Genomic DNA, 22,162 nt, shown 5'->3' with positions numbered 1-22,162 from the left:
CTATAATGAGCAAAATAAAGAAAAATCAACATGCAAACATAAGGTGGTTTTTAGCACTCAACCATTTGATTTTTCCAAAGACCTTGAAGATAACTTGTGTAAAAAATAACCAAGCTTTTAGAACAATGAATCCGACACATGCAAGGGTAGGGAATCAACATTCAAGTGTCAAAATCTAAACTTTTTCCAGGGATTCCTTCATGCAAGGCAAAACCAAGACTTTAGAAGTGAAGAAATTAAGTTACAAAGTTAAAATTCAACAAGCAAGTGGAAAGAGGCAACATGAAAGCTAACGGATTTTGGCCTCAAGGGTGGATCATCATAAAATTAAGAATTCCAATCATGCAAAGGCAAAGCCGAGACATGTACAGGGGATTTTCAACACATTTCAAGCTCAAAATTTTGACAAAGGAAGAATTCCACATGCAAATGTCAAAAGCTCAAACTTTCTAAAAGATTTCTTCATGCAAAGCAAAACCGAGACATGTACAAAAGAGAAATTAACATGCACATGGAAAACTTTCAAGTTTTGAGGGAAATCAACACATCCAAGTACAAAATCGAAAATATAGAAGTGATAGAAGTGGAGAGCAAGATCAAACTTAACATACAAAGGGTAAAATCAACTTGTCCAGAATTTTTTAAGATAAAAATGAAATCTTTTCAGGTTTTTTCACAAGTTTAACCAAGGGAAAGTAAACAAAAGGTAGAAAGGTGAGAACTCCCCCTTGCCTTTGAATTTTGGGTGTGAAATAGTGGGAGAAAGGGCTGGAATTTGTGGATCTCCAAAGGGAGCTTGCTAGACCAGAAAAATAGCAGCAAGGATCTTCGAGTTTCTTTTCCAAAATGAGCTCCTTCCACACGAAAATTGAAGGAGAGGTGGAGGAAGATGTTGGTGATGGAGAGGTGAAGTGTTTGAGTGATTTGGATGAAGAATTTGTGGTGTTTGAGGGGCTGGAGCCTCTAGGTTTCTTTGAGAGAACTTTAGAGAGTTTGAGACTTTGAGAGAATGAGAATGAAGAAGAACAAGTGAGAGAGAATGAGAAGTGATTTTCAGATTTTGGGTAGCAAAAGGAACAAAATGATTAAATTGGTCAATTTATATGAAGGTTCTAAACCTTGAGTGGCCAATTGTCATCATGCACCTCACGGATGGCTTACTTGGCAAGGCTTCCAAGTTTTAAAAACTGCACATGGTTCAATTTGGGTAAAGTTTGAGTGAAATTGGTGAAAATTTGGATAAGGAGGGGTGTTACGGTTTTTAGTATAGGAATATTGATTTTTTAGGGAAACTTGCAAGCAAAGTTAGTATATTTGGCAAGCAAAAATGCATAGAACAATTTAGGGCTGCATGCAAACAGTTTTGGTGGAGCAATTTCCAAAAATTGGCACAAAACTCCAAGGTTAAGATTTTGGGCAGCAAATGCATGTAATTTGATTGGTCAGAAAATAATGCGACATGACTAGGTTGACATGTGGACGAGACATTTGATGTGGTGCTAAATTCAAGAAAAGGCAATTGATTAAAGCAATCATGATGTTGGCATTTTGGAAGATAAGAAAAGAATTTTCCAAAATGATTATGTTTGCAAATCGGGAGACAAAATCTTCTTGCATGAAATTCTAGTGGCCGATACTAGATTTCGGAAGATTCGAGCAATCACGATGTTTGTAAATCAAGGGACAAGGTCTCGTTGCATGAAAATCTAGTGGCCAATACTAGATTTGGAAATCTTAGAAGTAGTGATTACTAGATTTCGTGAGATTTCGTGCAATAATTTTGACGGCTAATAAATGATTGAAAATCTAATGCAATGATTACTAAATCTCATGTTTTTCAAGGTGAATAATTATGATTTGACAATTATTTAAATAAGACAAAAGTTAACTTTTCAGATAAAACTCTCAGGGGTATTTTAGATAGTACAGCTTAACATAATCAGAGAAATTCTTGGACGATATTGAAACTAAATATATTGCATGCGGTTACCCTAAAATGCTAAATTCAGAAATCAATCAATATTTTATAAAAATAAAAATCAGCATCTATCTAATTATTCTGATACTAGCAAGTAGGAATTAGCAAGTAATTATGATTCAAGAGCTATTAGCTAATTTCTGAAAATCGGGGTGTTACATTGATTGCCATCAATACCACTAACGAGACTATGTATTATATGGAGCCTCTACGCAAGCAGTTGAAGATCAGAACACATATGCAGAACCTATTTAATGATTAAGCATTCATTTATGTCAACCAACTATGATTAATGTTAAGTGGTTCAAATGTATCTAAGTTATTTGATGCACCATTGTTAGTGCTCTTCTCACATATCGAGCAACAAGGGAAGTGCAGCTGTCTAGGACAAAATTGACTCAAACAAGATGAGTCATTGTACAGGTAACACTATATCAAACAATATGTTTTTAATTTTCAGGTAAATATTAATTGCACTGTATATCTTTCTTAGTTAATGCTGGTTTTTTTGTTTTTATCTTCCACATAGTGTCCAAAGCAAATAAATAATGATGATTGTGGATATTATGTGTGTCTATTCATTGGAGATACAAACTGTAATCCCAGTTAATGTAAGAATGTTACATATGCTAACTGTTTCCAATATTCTTATTATTTGACTTAATTAATTAAGCTTTGTGTTTTTATTGTTTTGTATTCAGTACTTTCCAGAGGTGCAGATGCCAACTTTTCCTGACAACAGAATTCATCAAGTGCAAAAGGAGTGGTGTGCATATCTGTACCATACATATTTAAAGGAGACATTAAGCACAATTGATTATTAGTGTTTTTTTACAATATTTAGACAATAAACTTATTCAAGGCATTAGGCAAAAAGTGTAAATATGAGATTATTTTTCTCCTATCAATGTAAAATCTTATTGTAATCTATACATGTAAATTGTAATTTGAATAAGTTTAATGTGCAATTGCTTTCAAATTCTGGTATATCAGGCTCAGTTTGAAATTTATATTCTGATTGAACTAGTTTCGAATACTGTATGCTTTACCAAGTATGCTAAAAATAGAAATTATGACAGTTTTATTAAAATAATTAAAAAAATGTATCTTACTTTGGAGAGAGGTTCACGAACAACCACTTTGCAAAGTCCACTTCTGAGAGCGGTTCAACAAATAACCATTCTCACAAGTGATGAATCTATATTTTACTAGTATTTTACAATAGTTTTTAATGCAATTAATAAAGAAAACATGCTAGAAATAGTAGAAAACCCTTAAAAAAAAATAAAATGTTGCATGTCACTTTTAAACATAGTTATTTTAAAATTCATTGATTTTCTATGTAAAATGTGACATTTCAAGTATGCTTTTGTAGGGAATTCTGAGCTAAGTTAATGAGGATTGGATGATCAAGGAAAAATAGAAGAAAAGTAGCAAAAATTGGAGGAAAGAAGTTGATAATTGAAAAACAGCCTCTGAGTGATCACTATGGAATGTACGTAAACACTATGGAATGCGTGTAATCACTATGGAATATGCGTAAACACTATGGAATGCTGCGCGTTATCACTATGAAACCATAGTAGTCACCTTGGGCAAAAATTTCTGCACTATAATAGAATTTGAGAAATTAGGGTACGAGGATTTTCACACACTTTTAGCTTTTTTTGCCATTTTGGGGGACATTTGCAGAGCCTAGGGTGGCCTTGGGTGACAACCAAAGGTTCAACCTAGGGTTTGAATTCCATTTATTTTTCACTTTTCTTTAATATTTCATCTTGATGTTATTGATTTCTCTTTACTTTCATCTTGTAATGGTGAGACCCATCCTCATGGAGGGTTAAACTCTCTTGTAATCCTTAGTGAGTTCATATAGATTCTTGAATTCCTTGGTTTTGAATGTTAATATAGTTCCTTTTCTTTCATGAATTTCTTCTTCCTAATCTCTTGAATTGAATTAATAGTTGAATGAGGGAGACATTGCTTAATTAACCCTAATTCATTTTAATGAGATTCTAAACTTGAATTGCTTAATTCTAGGTTTATTTCTAAGGTTGCGTAATCTTAGGATGAGAGGTTGGAGTCCATCGAATTGCTTAATTCGTATAGAAATATAAGGTTAATTTTTGCTTGTTAAATTCTTGAGAGGAATAGGGATAGAGTCTACATGAATGAACTAGGGGTTACTATATTTTACCGATTGAACTTTGCAATTTAATTTTCTGCTTAAGTTGATTGAACTTGAAATCACAAACCCCCTTTTTTTTACTTGCTTTATGAATACATTACACACTACATGTTTGATATTTGGTTACTCATCCAATGATTCATGGGAGACGACTTAGGTTAGCACCCTAGATACTACAAACTTTTTCTGCATATTTTGATGAAGGTTGACGACAAATCTTTTTGCAAAACGAAATGAAAAACTTATCGTTCATCAATAACTCTTTCAGGAAATGGTAGAGGAATTCGCCTATCAACATTTTCTGCTACCTTTGGTTGGGTAGATGTAGGTTTGGTTTGTTCTTTGGTCATTTCCTCTCCATTTTGACCAACTATAGCTGGAGTACAGCTTGGGTCTTCCTTTTCCTTGGTCATTGTGGGCTCTTGCATCACTTTTTGAGATCTCAGGGTGATTGTACTCACATTTTTGGGATTCATAACAGTTTGTGTAGGGAGGTTCCCTGAGCCTTGAGATTGCATCTGGTTTAGAGAGGAGGGTAACTGTCCCATTTGATTCTCTAAAGTTTTGATACTAGCCTCGGTTCTCTGCTGGAAAGTGATGTTGTTCATGGTCAGTTGCTTCATGAGTTCCTCTAATGATGGTTCATTTTTCTGGGATGCACTAGGTTGTGAAGAAGATGGTTAGTGATGGTGCTGGGCTTGTTGCGGCTGATGTTGGGATTGATGGGATCTATTTAGGCCAGCATAATGTGCTTGATATTAAGTGCCTTGCTGCTGGTTGTGTTGTTGAGAATTGTTCCCCCATCTTAAATTTGGATGGTTCCTCCAGCCTGGGTTGTATCTATTGGAAGATAGATCCCAATTGGGCTGTTGTTGGGAATTTGGAAAAGGAAATTTATTAGTGTAAATGTTTGCAGCATAAGCCTGAGGATTATCTTCTAGAGTGTCAGACTCTTGTAGTGTGGGGTAGCTATCAGTGTAATGGTTGGTAGCTAAGCAAAGACCACACAATATTGCTGGAATGAATGGTGGAGGAGGTGAAGATGCAACAACACTCTTTTGCATGGAAGCCAATTGCTTCACCATGGATGCTAATTCATCTAGCTTGTGTTCCAGCTTACTAGATTTAGCAACTTGTACTTCACTCACATTTCTGATAACACAAGAATTTTGCCTTGTTGCAAATTGTTGAGAGTTGATAGCCATGTTCTCAATCAAGTTGCGAGCTGCAACCGAAGTTTTGTCAACCAACGCCCCTCCACTTGCGACATCTATAATGCTTCGGTCTATAGGGTGTAGTCCCTCATAAAAGTATTGTATCAACAATTGATCACTAATTTGGTGATGAGGGCAGCTAGCACATAGTCTCTTGAACCTTTCCCAATATTCATAAATGGTTTCTCTTTTAAGCTGCCTTATCCCACAGATTTCCTTTCTTATGGACGCAGCTCTTGATGTAGGAAAAAATTTCTCCAGGAAAAGTCTCTTCAAGTTATCCTAACTAGTGATAAATCCTAGAGGAAGATAGTAGAGCCAATCCTTGGCTGCATCCATCAGAAAGAACATAAAAGCTTTTAATTTGACATGCTCCTCAAGCCTCATGGTTGAACAAAAAATGTGGAACTCCTTGAGGTGTTTGTGCGGATCCTCACCTGCAAGGCCATGAAATCTTGGCAACAAGTGTATTAGTCTAGTCTTTAGTTCAAAAGTAGCATCAATGTCAGAATACTGTATGCATAAAATTTGATATGTTACATCTGGTGCAGCCAGTTCCTTTAATGTTCTTTCATTGTTAGCCATTTGTTCAAATTCAGATTCTAAAGAATGAGGTGATGAATAGATAGATGAAGGAGATGAAGGTTCCTCAAAATGTTCAAAATTATATCTATGTAATCTAATGCTACTATGAAATGTTCTATCAATCTTTGGGTCAAGTGGATACAAATCTCCAGGATTCAATCTAGTCATACACTAAAAATTAACTATGAGGAATGAAAAAAAGTAAGCTAAATGAAACAACAAAAATGCAGAACAATTTAGCTAACAATTATGCAAAAAAATGATATCTAAGTGCAGAAAAATGAAACATTAACACTAAACAGCAAAAATAGAAAGAAGTTGCAAACTATGGCTAGAAAAACGTAACACACACTCACAAATTTTGCATAATTTTGCAAAATTATGCAGTAAAAACAGGGTAAAATGCAGAAAAAATATTAAAAACAGAACACTAAAACAAAGTAACTAACAAGTTCAAAGAAAAATTAACACCAAAGTCCCCGGCAACGTCACCAATTTGATGAAGATAGATTTTTGTTTTGTTTTGCAAAAAGATTTGTCATCAACCTTCATCAAAATATGCAGAAAAATTTATGTAGTCTAGGATGCAAGCCTAGGTTGTCTTCAACGACTTTGGTTTGTAACATACATTGAACATGTTGTAAACATTTACTATAAAAGCAATTAAAGCAAGGGAGTTTTGTGTAATCACAATTTTAATGTAAAGGCAAGTGATGAAATTAATGAATCCAATCAGTGAAATGTGCAATCCTTAATTTGTTCATGTAATTCTATCCCTATCCCTCTCAAGATTCAATACTTTTACTCTTCCTCTGAATTAGGGTAACTCAAAAAGCAAAAATTAACCTTAATGTCCCAAACAAATTAAGCAATTTACATGGGCTCTAACTCTTTTCTCCAAGATTACGCAACCTTAGAAATTAACTTAGGATTAAGCAAACTAAGTTAAGAATTTCATTAAAACAAATTAGGGTTAATTAAGCAATGTCCCCCTCATTCAACCATTAATTCAATTGAAAGAGTTAAGAAATGTAAATTCATAAAGGAAAGGAAATTATATTGACATTTATACCCAGGAATTAAAGAATCCATGAACTCACTAAGGATTAGAAGAAAGTTTAGCCCTCCATAAGGATTGGTCTTGCAACTTCAAGATGAAAACAAGGAAAATTCAACATCATCAATGCAAGAATTAAAGGAAAATGAAAAGAAATTGTAAATCAAACCCTAAGATTGGCCTTGGCTGTCACCCAAGGATCCTAAGCTCTGCAAAATGCTCCCAAAGTGGCAAAAGAATCTAAAGTTATGTAAAAAGCTCCGTACCCTAATTTCTCAAATCTTATTTATAGTGCAAAAATTTTTGCCCAAAGTAACTATTATGGTTTCATAGTGATGACGCGCAGCGCTCCATTGTAGTTACTTTCGCTCCATAGTGTTTACGCGCAAGTCCTGTGATTTGGGCCTCTCTGGAGTTATCACTTTGGCTTCATAGTGATAACGCGCAGCGCTCTATAGTGGTTACTCTCGCTCCATAGTGTTTACGCGCAAGTCCTGTGTTTTTGGCCCCTCTAGAGTTGTCACTTTGGTATCAGAGTGATAACTTTGGCTACTCCAGAGTGTCTATTATGGTTTCATAGTAGCTACGCGCAAGTCTTGTGCTTTTTGGCCTCTCTTGAGTTGTCACTATGGGTTCATAGTGATCACTTTGGTCTGCCCTTCTGGATTTAGCTTGCTGTAGTGTTCAATATGGACTCCAAAGTGATCACTTTCATCTCAAACTTTCTCAAATGCTAAAAATCCATGGAATAAGTCTAGAAACTCCTGCATAATTATTTAAATGATCAAAATTGCAAATTATATCTATGCAAATCAATGTAATTTAACCAAAAATTAAAAAACCTAAGATAAATTGACCAAAATGATGTTTTTATGTTATTTACAATTCCTAAGTTTACTTATTCTATTAAGAACCATCAAAATGACAAGTAAAAATCTAATAAAATATGGATTCATCAAATCTCCCCTCTTCTCTGCTAGATAATTGTTCAGCCAACTGTCCAATTTGAGTTTCAAGCTTCTTCATGGAGCTTGTTTGGGTTAATTCTTGTTTGTTGAGTTTAAAGTTTACTTATTCTTGAAGCATATTTGGGTTACTTTCATAAATTGCAGCATGATTTCCTCCATTTCATTCAATCTTTCAGTCATAGGCTTGGAGAATTTTTTATTCCTTTGAGTTGAGTGGCTGGATTTCCTTGAAAATAGGATTGTTGTGCTGCTGAACCTGCACCAGAAAAAGGTAAAGCAAAATTAAAATTCTTTACAATAGAATGTTGAGTATTCCAATTAGAGTACTGCTGATTTCTGTTATTAGGATACTGAAAACTAGGTGGGAATAAGGGTTGTTGTCTCTAAAAATTTTCCATATAATTAATTTGCTCTTGAGGTTCATTGGTAGGTGCATCACATGCTCCATTAGCATGATTTCCTCCACAAAAATCACAAGTAAGTTAAGTATTCTGAATTGGAGCACATTGTGAGTTGCTTATTTGCTGAGTTAGTGCAGCAATTTGTTTCAAAAACATTTGACTTTGCAGCTGATTTTGTGCAAGAAAAGTCTCAAGAATTTTGGCTTCATATCCTCCACTCCTTATAAAGTGTCTAGAATTAGAATTTTGATACATAGATAAAGCCATGATCTCTATAATTCGTTGAGCTTCTTCCAATGACTTAGTATTCAATGATCCTCCCACAGCTGCATCAATCATGGTTCTAGTGGCTGGACTCATTCCATTATAAAAAGTTTCCAGCTACATCTAATCTGGTATGCAATGGTGTGGACATTTCCTCAATAATTCTTTATACCTCTCCCAAGCTTCATATAAAGATTCCCCTTCTTGCTACATGAATGATGTAATTTCTCCTCTTAGTTTGGCAGCTTTAGGTGGTGGAAAATACTTGGTAAGAAATTTATTAACAAGGTTTGCCCAAGTGGTGATGCTTCCTTGTGGTTGAGCTTGCAGCCAACATTTAGCTTTATCTCTTAATGAAAATGGAAATAGTCTCAATCTAATTGCATCCTCGCTAACTCCATTCATTCTTATTGTATCACAAAGCTGCAAAAAGTTAGAGACATATAAGTTAAGATCATCTGAAATTGAACTAAAAAATTGATCTTGTTGAACTAAATGAAGTAAAGCTGGTTTTATTTCAAAATGGTTGGCTTGTATGGTAGGTCTGACTATAGAGGAGTTGTATCCATGCATGTTAGGTACTGCATAATCCCTTAAAGTTCTCATCATGTTTTGTTCAGCCATTATCTTCTCTTAAGGTGTTGGTGGTGTAGGAGAAGGAATTTGAAGTTCTTCCGATTTAGGAGTAAAAGGTGTAGATTCTAATTCTCTGCTCTTAGTTCGTTTGTCAACCTCCTCAATGTTCTGTCTATGTCCGGATCAAATACAAGAGCAGTCTTGTTTTTCTTTTTCCGACACATATAACACTAAGAAAATTGAACGAAACAATTCATTGAGAGGTTTGTAACATGTGAAAGCAAGAAATAAAGACAATAAAAGGTAATGGAATTGCTGTAAAAACAGAATACAAAATTTGTATTAAGAATACTATGTGGAAAATAGTTACGAATCACTTCACCAGATTTTCAATTGCAATATATCATGTTCTGAACTCTTGAGAATTTTAAATGATTGCTAATCAATTTCACTTCTTTAATCAAAGGACAATTCCTTGCCTCATTGATCCTAATACCTAATACCTAATTAAACCTCCCTAATCTCTTAGGTGAAATTTAATCAAATACTGCATTAAGTTCTGGAAATTATAGGATTACTAAATCATGATACTTATTCCTAAGATCTCAATAACCTAGGCATACGATTCAAATATGAGAAATAAACTCAATTTTCATTGATGAAAATTCCTCTAAATTCAATTGAATGAAGGATTAGTTCACAACTGCATTAAGAACAGAATCACATACTCAATTCAATTAAAATCTCAAGATTCAATCCACAATTACATCACAACATCAAATCTGGATCCATAGATCCCTAACCAAAAAGGTTTAGAACAACATTACAATGGAGAAAGGAGAAGTAAAAGAAGAAGAAGACAAGAAGCAAAAGAACATCTTCCAAGACTCAATCTTTACTCTGATTCCTCTAGAAATGAAGCTTGAAAGTCGCTCCCAATCTCTCTCTCTGACTTTCCCTGGAAGTTAAAACAGTTACAAAGTGAAAAATAACAAAAATGAACAAAAGTCCCTTTTTCTGAACCTTCAACTTCTATATTTATATGGTATTTCTCGCCTTTTTCTTTTCTACATGTTAATCTCTGAGAATTATAGCATCAAAGGTCTTCTAGAAGCTTCTAAAACTAATTTAAGAACTCCAATCGTCCAAAGTTGACACTAAGAAGTGATATTTAAAATTCTGTTATTTTTGCGTAGCTACTCTGATCACTTGAAGTAGCTATGCGCTAACTGCGTAGCTACTCTGGGATGTGAAGTAGCTACACATTGAATTGCGTAGCTACTCTGATCACTTGAAATAGCTACGCGCACTGTGCAGTTCTGAACTAGCCTTGGGCATAGCTACTCTGAACGCTTGAAGTGGCTACGCACTCTGCGTAGCTACTCTGGGCACTTGAAATGGCTACGCGCATGTTTGCGTAGCTACTCTGAACACTTAAAGTAGCTACTCTCTTGATCTTTATGAATTTTCTTTTTCAAAGTATTCACTCTATGTACTTAGAGTGATTACGCCCTTCATATAACACTTGATTCTTCATCTTTTAAGCTCAATTCCTCTACTTTTTTCACTTCAATCTTCAACTCAAATTCTCAGCTTCAAGCTTTTGCACAAGGATTAGGTCATTTTTTAAGTCAAATTGTTTAGAATTGGACTAAAAATCTAAAAATCAAAACTATTTACACAATTATGAATATTAATGCAATTTTTATGATATTTTCAAGTTTACTTAGCACTTTACTAGTTATTTATTGACAAAATTATACTAAAAATTATGGTAAAATATGGATTTATCACATGGGATGTTGAATGTTCCTGGGTCTTTACATTTCTCAGGCATTGTCTACCTTTGTTTCTCAAAAAATGCAGATACATTTCTACCGATATTTACCTTATCATTACCTTCAAGACGCCTCCTGTGGGTGCATAAATCTTTCAAGAACTTGGCATACTTGGGTATTTGCTTGATTGCATCTAGCAGAGGTATATTCACTTCTACTTTCATGAAGGTTTCTAAAATCCCTTTTTTAGCCTCTTCAATCTTCTTACTTGGCTGGATAACTCTCTGAGGAAATGGGAGGGGAATTGTCGTTTCAATATTGTCCGCCTCCTTTGGTTGGGCAGATATAGGTTCTAGTTGTTTTCGAACCTTTTCCTCTCCATTTAGATTAACTATAGATGAAGCACAGCTTGGGTCTTCTTTCTCTCTAGACACTGTGGGCTCTTGCATCACCTTTCCAGACCTCAGAGTGATTGCATTCACATTTTTAGGATTTGTTATAGTTTGTGCAAGGAGGTTTCCTGAACCTTGAGATTGCATCTGGTTCAGAAATGAGGCTAGCTGTCCCATTTGGTTCTCCAAAGTCTTAATACTAGCCTCAGTTCTTTGCTGGAAGGGATGTTCTTCATGGTTAATTGTTGCATGAGCTCCTCTAGTGATGGTTCATTTTTCTGTGGTGCACTTGGTTGTGAGGAAGATGGTTGGTGATGTTGCTAGGCTTGTTCTGGTTGATGTTAGGGTCGATGAGATCTAATTAGGCCACTATGATGTCCTTGATATTGATTGTCGTGCTGCTTGTTCTGCTATTGAGAACTGTTCCCCCATCTTAGATTTAGATGGTTCCTCCAGCCTGGGTTATATCTATTGGAAGATAGATCCCAATTGGGCTGCTGCTATGAATTTGGAAAAGAAAATTTATTAGTGTAAATATTTGCAGCATAGGCCTAAGGATTACCTTCTAGAGTATCAAACTCTTGCAGTGTAGGACAGCTATCAGTGTAATGGTCTGTAGCTGAGCAAATGCCACACAACATAGCTGGAATGGATGGTGAAAGAGGTGAAGATACAACAGCACTCTTTTGCATGGAAGCCAATTGCTTCACCATGGATGCCAATTCATCAAGCTTGTGCCCTAGCTTACTAGATTCAGCAAATTGTACTTCACTTATATTTCTAGTAACATAAGAGTTCTGCCTTGTTGCAAATTGTTGTGAGTTGGCAGCCATATTTTCAATCAAATTTTGGGCTGCAATTGGAGTTTTATCTGCCAATGCCCCTCCACTTGCAGCGTCTATCATACTTTGGTCCATAGGGTGTAGTCCCTCATAGAAGTATTGGATCAACAATTGATCACTAATTTGGTGGTGAGGGCAGCTGGCACATAGTCTCTTGAACCTTTCCCAATATTTATAGAGGGTTTCTCTTTCAAGTTGCCTTATCCCACAAATTCCTTCCTTATGAACACAACTCTTGATGCTGGAAAAAGTTTCTGCAGGAAAAGTCTTTTCAAGTTGTCCCAACTAGCAATAGATCCTGGAGGGAGATAGTAGAGCTAATCCTTGGCTGTATCCATCAGAGAGAACGAAAAAGCCTTTAATTTGACATGCTTCTCAGGCACACCTTGTGGCCTCATGGTTGAACAAACAATGTGGAACTCCTTAAGGTGTTTATGTAGATCCTCACCTGCAAGATCATGAAATCTTGACAACAAATGTATTAGTTCAGTTTTTAGAACAAAAAGAGCATCAATGTCAGGATACTGTATGCATAAAGTTTGATATGTTACATCTAGTGCAGCCAGTTCCTTTAATGTTCTTTCATTATTAGCCATTTGGTCCAATTCAAAATTTAAAGAATGTGGTGATGAGCAGATAGATGAAGAAGATGAAAGTTCCTCAAAATATTTAGAATTATGTCTATGTAATCTAATGTTATTGTTAAAAGTCCTATCAATCTCTGGATCAAGTGGATACAAGTCTCCAGGATTCGATCTAGTCATGCACTAAAAACTAACTAAGAAGTAAACTAAATGAAACAGCAAAAAATGCAGAAAAGTTCAGATAACAATTATGCAGAAAACTAATGTCTAAGTGCAGTAAAATGAAGCAGAAAAGTTAAGTAACAAGAAACAGAAAGAAATTACAATTAATTGCAAGAAAACGCAACACAAAGCTAATGAATTCTGCAGAATTATGCAGCAAAAACAGAGCAATATGGAGAAAAGTTAAAAACGGAACACTAAAACAGAGTGATTAAAAGGTTCAATGCAAAATTAACACCAAAGTCCCCGGCAACGGCGCTAATTTGATGATACGATTTTCGTTTGCATAAAGATTTGTCGCCAATCTCATCAAAATATGTAAAATTTTTATATAGTCTAGGATGCAAGCCTAGGTTTTCTTCAATGACTTTGGTTGGTAACATACATTGAACATGTTATAAACATTTACTATAAAAGCAATTAAAAAGGGGGTTTTGTGTGATTCCAATTTTAATGTAAAGGCAAGTGATGAAATTGATGAGTTAAATCAATGAAATGCAGCAATCCTTAGTTCATTCATATGATTCTATCCCTATTCCTCTCAAGATTCAATACTTTTCCTCTTCCTCTAAATTAGATTAACTCAACAAACAAGAATTAACCTTAAAACCCCAAACAAGAATCAAAATAAATAAATTCTCCAATGAATCCTTAGAAGTGCTGAACTTAGGAACACAAGATCAAATAAAGCATCAAGAGTTCTACAACAATCAAACATCTAACTCCCAACCTCTCAAAAAAAATGCAAGCCAAGCAATATCATTCAAAGTGTATAGATCAAGCATGAAAGATCTCATGAGATGGTGTATATAACTCAACTCTCAAGTGTATGGTTCAAAGTGTTTCACTCAAGTCACCTCAAAAGACAATGCATTACCATAAGCTTGTTAATCTTCTACTTCTCCACTACTTACAATCAAATGCAAACATAAATCAAGAGGGCTTTATTCAATGGTTGTAATAGGGCTAAGGTAAGGGTAGGGAAATACGAGGATATGACAAGATACAACTGAAGAGAATAGGAATAACATTGGTCCTTAGACAAATCAAGCCATAACACACATTTATTCTCCTTGGACTTCCTTTTCCCTTCATCAAAATTTCCTATTTTCTTTGAAAATTAATTTTTTTATTATTTTTTTCTTCATTTTTTTCCCTTTTTTTTCTTTTTTTTTTCCTTCTTGCATTATTTCTGAACCCCCACACTTGAAATGCAATAATATTAATGAAACCAATGCACTCCCTATTCCCTAAGGTTAGGTATAACATGGTTTTTCACTTAAAGCTTATAATGTACTAGAAGCCAAAGAATGGTCAATAAGCCAAAGAATAGTTTTTCACTTTCAATAAAGCTTATTGAAAGTGATCACTTTGGTCCCTTTGCTGGAAATGGCTTACTGTAGTTGTCACTATCAATTTTGAAAGTAGTTACTTTCACCTCAAATTCCTCAAAATCCAATAATTCTTCAAAATAAGCATGGAGATTCCTGCCACATTATTCAAATGATATAAAATAAACTATCTAAATCAATGTAAATTAACCAAAAACTAAGAAACCTATATTATTTAGCCTAATTGGAATATTCATCTTATTTTCACTATCTAAGTCTATTCTTTTCTATAAAGAGTAATAAATGATGTATAAAAATTTAGTAAAATGTGGATTCATCACAATCCCAAACTTAAACTTTTGCTTGTCCTCAAGCAAACCAAAATTCAAGGACTTAAGTAAAAAGGGTTAGACTTACCCAAAAAATTTTCTCAAAATTTTCTGTTCCAATTTTTCAACTCTAATATGCATTTCCTCCATTTCAAAATCATGGAGTTATTCGATAAAGAAAGCACACTCATATCAATCAATTTTATGCAAAATCCCATACAAGTAAAACAAAAATTCAACAAGGTTCATCATACTTCACACAATGCCAAGAAATTATCCAGCTCACAAGGTGGTGTTTCACTCTTCACTCGTCAGTGTTTCAAGCTAGGTATTTTCCCTCAACACATGCAAATTGCTCTACCCTACCATATGCTTGCCCATATTCTCAATCTCCTTTGCCTTAATACAATGATTTACCTATCGAAAGGACTTGGTTGGCCACAAATAGGGATAGGTAAGGTTCAATTTGATCAAGGAGGGTCAAAAGCTCAAGTGGGTTTTCAAGATAAGGGAATCCTTTTGAGTGAGTGAATACATCAATTAGAATGAAATGCATCAAATGAGGTAGCCTAAGAGGTTCAAGCATTTTTCACCTTGTTTTTCATCATTTTTCATTATGTGAAGATCTCTTCAATCTCTTGGATCTTGCTTCATTTTATTTTCTTTCCTTTTTCATTCTTTCTTTTATGATTTCTTGGACTTTGACAACCACTTTTTTTTTTTTTGACATGTATTTTAACATGTATAATGTTCACCACCCCAAACTTGAGAGGTTGCTTGTCCTCAAGCAACTACCATCAAAATTAACACTCCAAACTTGGTATTTGCATTCACTCTTGATGTTACTCAAAAGAAATACGTTCTTGATGGAAGGAAAAAAGGTTTTGGCAAACTAAGTTTTGACAAAAGAAGAGGATGTAATGCAATAAGGTGCAAAGGTGGGCAATGGTGAGTGGGTGTGTGTGTGTAAAGAAGGCCTCAATCATCTAGATAAAATTGCATAATGCATATTCAATTAAGAAACAGGGCAAGTTCTGGAGAATAGATGCAAAATGACATGGAATATACACACAGAAAGATAATTAGGGGCTCAATTCTCTACCATGGTAAAAATGGTGATAATTACTTAATGTCACGACATAAACGTTACACATACTACTTCTAAAATAGGTCTTTTCTTCACATGCATATTCGTTAATAACTAACCATATCAAAATTAAACCTGTAGACATTGTGGGTTACATGAAGGTATATTAAAGTATCAAGCATTCACATATAATCATCAAAAGGGTTATCTAAAGCATTCATCCATACAAACCCATAAACATATACACATCAAAATAGACCCCTAGTACATAGTTTTTCAAAAAAAGAAACAACAAAACAACCCATCCTATGAGCAGTTTCAAAATCCATGACAGTATACAATCATAAGTAAAACTTTATCGGAAGAGTGTCTTCACTGGGATCAGACTCTACTCCACCAGAAGTAGATGGGTCATTTCCTATTTGAGGTCTGAGGGGAGGAGGCTGCTCGTCATCACTATCTACCCATCCAACTGTGGGAGGTGGAGAGCGAGACGGAGGTGGTAATGGTGATGGACGTCGTACGGAGGGTCCAGCTTCATCTGGAGGTAGAGGAGGGGTACTAGTAGGGTGGGATGGTATAGGTCGGATGGAAGCTTCAATGATAGGGATGTCTTTCCACTCGGACTCAGGTACAGATTCTAGTTTGGAAGTAGGTGAGGTTTCAGAATCCATAGGGGCCTTTCTTTTTCTGGGGTCTCTAGGAGGGTCTGGAATTTGTGCATGTACGGAGGACGGGGAAGATGGGGGAGGAACAAAGAAGGGTAAATGAGTCTCAGCCTCTCGTAGTGGCATATAAATCTCAGCAAAGAGGCTATTGTTCCAATAGGGGTTCCATCCCTCATCAGTTATGGGTCCCACGCCCATGGTCACCAGTCCTTTGAATATGCGCTGATGTGTTTGGGGATCGTAGAGCCACATTTCCTCGTCACTATCCATTATCCAGATCTTCACCTGATCGGTACTCATTTGGGAATGCAAGAAACAAACAAGACAAGAAGGGAAAACAAAAGAAGAACGAACAAGCAAAGGGTGAGTCCCAAACAATAATCATTCATATAATGCTCACAATCATGTATCGGCTAACGAGAGAAACTACATTCTGTCAATAAAACATCACCCCACCAAACATTATTGACATACATTACATACTCATACGTATTTAAATGAATTTATGCAATGGGATGCATATGACGCGTAACCTACACTCCCTCTGACTTCCATCGTCCCTCCAGTCAAGGCGGTCAGAGTCCTCATTCCCCATAATCAAAAGCACAATATTCTTACTAATTTGGGATGAGACTACCACGATCCTCGGTAATAGGTGTTTAAGTCGGGATTGACAAGGGCTTATTGGCGACGTGACCCGGCCGTGGCGAGCTACTCCACACCATTGGATCATCCCCCCCTTACCACCCCCAAGGTCTCCCCTTGAACCTAAACACAGGCATTCCTCAGTTGTGCCATACTGTTGCCTTGACTCTTCTTCGTTCTCACATGAAGAATGCAATGGATAAATAATAAATGCATTACTACCATTCTAAACCTCACATGCTACTTATAATTACTGTCGATTATTTGGCATACGCTACTTTAAAATAACAGTCAGAATCAAACAAAATAATAGATAAGTAATCACTAATTTATCTTAAACAATATTCTTCAATTATAGTAACAAACTGAACCCAATTAAAATATCACAAGCATGTGTACCACATGTATTTTAAACAACACACTTCATTCACAATAATAATTTAGAATCAAACAAAATAACATATGCATATTCACACGATTATTAACATTTTCCCACTAAGTATAGGGACAATCTAGTCTACTCTATTCGGACTTATTGGTTAATATTTCTAATTATTGTATTATGTTATTTTATTTTTAAGAAGGTATCTAGCTCATTACACAGAAGGAAAAGAAGAGTAAGAATTTAAGGTCATCCTTTTCACTCACGATTTCCATTTAAGCTTTTATTTAAATAGTGGTTGGAATTCTTTTTACCTATTTTAATGAAATGTTAATCAAGTTACTTTGCCTCCTGTAAGTTCTCGGTTTATCATTCGTAGTTCCATGAAATGAAACAAATTCATACAACCAAAATTCATAGTACAAAATGCAATTAGAACAATTTGTAATTCAAAGTTTTCGTTCAAAAAAATATATATAATGATATATAGTGCCAATCAATCTAATATATCAAGTTCCTCTGTTCCTAACTAACATTAAAAAAGTCATACTCTCGTGGGAACTAAGGTATATAAGCCAAAAAGGAATTTGAAAGTTTATAAACTAAAAGACAAAATTACAATTCTAATGCATCCACGTTTAAATCTAATTGTCGGCAAAATCTAATAGGCTGCAATGTGTTTTAATTAGCATGCACCGATTCATCATAATGTAACATGTCAACTACATAAATAAGGATAAAGGATGTTGGTTTTGGCAGGGGTTCCATAGTAATTTTAGACAGCATGGGACAAAATTAAATAACAAGTAAAAATTCATAAAATGGAATGCAGGTGCTATCTCGGTTTAGACAATGGGCAGTACTAATATTTCATATATAAGTTTCCTTAGACATGTACAAATATCTAAATGAGAGTGATGAAATGACAGCCAATGAAGCTCTTCCAATATACATAGTGTTCTATCAAAATTTCACAATATCTAATTCTTTCGGACAAGGGGGTCGTAGTTAATAATTAAATAAGAAGTGCAGGGACAGACCTTATTATGTACAAAATTTACTTAATCACTTAATTAAATTCTCTTAGAATAAGTACTTAATTATTCCCCATTACTACCTACCAGAGATATCAACTTGGTTCACTTAAGGAAAATGAGTGGAGTGTTTTAATTATAACAGAAAAGTGCAAGGAATAAGATTTTCTAATTTTTTCTAAACTCATTGCTGGATTTTGCCCTACCTCAGAAAAAGAAAACTCGATGTTCAGACTTGAATACCAAAGGTAGAATTAAATCTCTCTAGTTACAATGATATCACAAAAGTCGTACAATTATGATAAGGCCCCCAAAACGTAAACACAAGCATCTAAGCTTCAAAGTCTGACTCGTACACAATAAAAATAATTCTTCCAAGGCACTTATTCTTGTCCACACAGATATCCCACTTTTTTTTTCTGCATGTTAGTAAAATAAAATTGGCCATAAAACAGTGTTTTACTTAACTTCTCAGAATAATATGAAATCAACACTTCAGGAATCGTGTTTTTGGGTCAAAACTACATTCAAAAGGAGTTTCCTCCCGATTGCTTGAAGGGATAAGTTATCTTTATGGTATTCGCTGCATTTCCCTCCGAAAATGTGTAAACTATCACGAATTAGTGGGGGAAAGGTTGAAAAATGAAATAAATCTAACATGCACGAAGAATTTATTCATGATCGCACTTCATGCAGACAACCCAAAACTCTTTCCTACATTGACGACCCCAAAACATAAAGAAAGGAGAGCAATAACCCGCATGCAGGTTGATTGGAGTCATTGATGAACAGAGGACTGATAACACACACTAGCGCATGTTTACATTTTAACAACAAAACATTGGACTCCCCTTACCTCATTTGATCACAAGGAGAATGAGAAACTTAGAGGTTCCTTCCGTTGCAGCAGAATTCTAAATGTGCAATCTTTCGGTCCACTGGTGCGGTGTCAAGGTGAGAGATTTTGGGATGAAATAAGTGTTGGAAGAGGTACAATTTCTGTGAAATGCTAATCGATCTCTCAGTCTCTCAGTGTTTCACTCGAGTGGGGTCTTTTTGAGAAAAAGGAGTGAAACAAAATTGGCCTCCCTATTTATGAACGTTTAAACACGATACTAAGGGTATATGGTCTTTCTCGTCAAATAGTAAACTTCTAAGTGTAATGATGGTTGAACAATAACTACATTGCCTCTAGTGGAATTGGAAAGCTGTAACTCATGTTGTGCTGAAGAAAAATTAAAAAGGTAGGAATGAAGGGCTTCTAATTATTAGTGTTAGGTCCTAATGAAGATACAAAACATTCATTCTAGCTAGAGGAATTGAGGGACATTTTAAAAGAGATAATAAAAAAAAAAACAACATCATGATAGTAGTGGAATAGAGCATAACTTAGAATGAAGAGAGGGGAAAAGAAGGAGATATTTTATTTTTTCACAAAATACATTAATGGACAGACAGTTTGTTAAAAGAAATGGACCAAATTTTGAGGATGTTACACTTAACATCATGTGAGGATAAATCACCTTGCAAGAAAAGATATTCAGCATGGCATGGAGAGAAAATTATTTACAAAAGTAGAATGTGTTCATGAATTGAATGAAAATTGCAATAAGAGTCTAAGATTGGAATTACAAAATTGGGTTCAATGAAAAAGAAAAAGGATAAAGATATATTTTTGTATTTTAATGTATAATTGTGCAGGAAAAATAGGTTAAGAGTATATGAAATAGAGGCAAAGAACTTCACCCCCCTTTCATGAATGATAGTGCCTCAACTCATGGGCAAAAAAAATGATGCTCCTTTTGATGGAACTGAGGGCATTCTCTGCACAAAGAGACAATAAATTCAGCACCAGCAGAACAAAATAACTCAAACTCAGATAATATATATATATAGCATGAAAGAGTTAAGTTGTTGTTCAGAGTAAAAGCAATAAAGGAAAGTTAAAGGCAGGGAAAATAAAAAGAAAAGTGTACTAATTACAGGGAAATTGGCAGAAAAAATATGTACAATGAAAGAAAAAGGTAAATAAAGAACAGAAATAAAAATTTAAAACCATATTGCATCCTCATCAGAGCTGGAGGAGAGTTCATCATCATCAGCTGCATCAGTGTTGGTGTCCTTATCATCCTGCCCCTCTGCTCTGTAACTGGGTCTGGTACTGGCTCACCCTCAGAGCTACTATCTTCCTCTTCCTCCTCCTCTTCTGCTGTAGGTGTGAAAGGTGGAAGATCATCCTAAACTGCTGCTCGAAGATAAGGGGCTGGGAAGGTGGGGGCATAGTAGATCTGGTCAGCAGTCATCCCTATCTTCTTCCCCATGTTGAGTAACATGGTCTCTATAAGGGTCAGAGCAGCCTCTGACCAGCATGTATAGCATCTTGTCGCAGAGCCATTTCCTTCAGTTGGTCTTTCATTTTAGAAGGAAGGCCTTTCTTCCCTGCAGCTTGGGGAGGTATCTCTGGGGCTGAGCTCTTCTTAGCTTTAAACAGCTCCTTCACCATAGCTGTGGTGATGCAGGGAGTTGCTCTGATTTTCTGCTGACACTCTCCAAAGTCAACTCCAGCATCCTGGCAGAGCATAGTAATGATGGAGGGAAAACCCATGAAGTCCTTCTTCCTAGCTAGGATCTCCATGATGGCATTGCTGATAACATCGCCAACATGGATGGGCATCCCTGTCATGATGGCATAAACTAGCTCTGCCCTCTTCACTGCCAAGGTAGATGAGTGCATGACTGGCATGAAGGAGCTAAGGATGAAGATGCTCCAGACTTTGGCAGGTGGAAGGAGGTGCTTTGTAGTTAGGTTCTTGGGCTGGAGCTTCATGTCAAACTCCCAGTTCTCTCCAACTTTGCATATTGCTTGAAGGATTGGCTTGTAGTCCTTCTCCTCCAAGTAGCTGAAAGTAGTGTAGTCCAGCTGTCTAGGCCTCTTTTCAGGAAAAGGGATGTTGAGGATCCTCTGGATGTTGACAGGGTTGAAGTCTATCACCATGCCTCTGACCATGGAATGCCTGTAGGGGAAATCATCTCCCTTAACCCTGAAGGCATTTGCATAGAACTCTTGGGTGATGTCCTTCCACCCATGCCCAGCACATGTGGTGAACAAATCCCACCCCCTTTTTTTGGATTTCCTGCTCAAATTGGGGGTAGGTCCCTTTTTGCAGGTCAAAATTCCTGTCCTACACAATGTGTCACCTGAGAATATTGGCTTTGAAGAAATTCTCATGAGCCAGGGACCGAAATCTGGGATCATGTGCAGGCTGAGGCCTAGATGAAGAGGCAGCAGCTATCTTGGCTCTTTTGGCGCTGGGTACGTTCTTTCTGGGAGTGTTTGCCATTAATCTGCACATAGAAAAAGGAATAAATGAGTGATAGTGCATAATTAACCTTGTAACAAGAATTTCACACCATTTGGAAATGAAGGAGAGAAAATGTAGGCAATTTACAACAATGTTGCAGCAGAAAGTAGCTACTGTGATGAATGAAAGCAATTACTTTGGCAGTAAAGCATGACATAATGCAAAGGTATTATGTGGATATAATTTCACAACAAATGTGCAGAAATCAGAGAAAATTAAGACAAATCAGAGTAGTTCTACATGCAAAAGTAACTACTATGCTAGTTGGTAGTAAC

At 35.7% G+C, this 22,162-nt stretch overlaps 1 non-coding gene across 1 annotated transcript; it reads left to right on the top strand.

The window, feature by feature from the left end:
- Positions 1–8,788: 8,788 nt before the first annotated feature.
- LOC113860425 lies at positions 8,789–8,895 on the top strand. The gene has a single exon (XR_003503878.1). It is a non-coding gene; the product is annotated as a small nucleolar RNA R71 (small nucleolar RNA).
- The last annotated feature ends 13,267 nt before the right edge of the window (positions 8,896–22,162 follow it).

The sequence above is a fragment of the Abrus precatorius genome, unplaced genomic scaffold (assembly GCF_003935025.1).
Source record: "Abrus precatorius isolate BTA unplaced genomic scaffold, Abrus_2018 Scaffold2, whole genome shotgun sequence".
Lineage (NCBI taxonomy): Eukaryota > Viridiplantae > Streptophyta > Magnoliopsida > Fabales > Fabaceae > Abrus > Abrus precatorius.
Note: the sequence above shows the minus strand (reverse complement) of the source record. Positions and strands in the feature narration are given on the sequence as shown.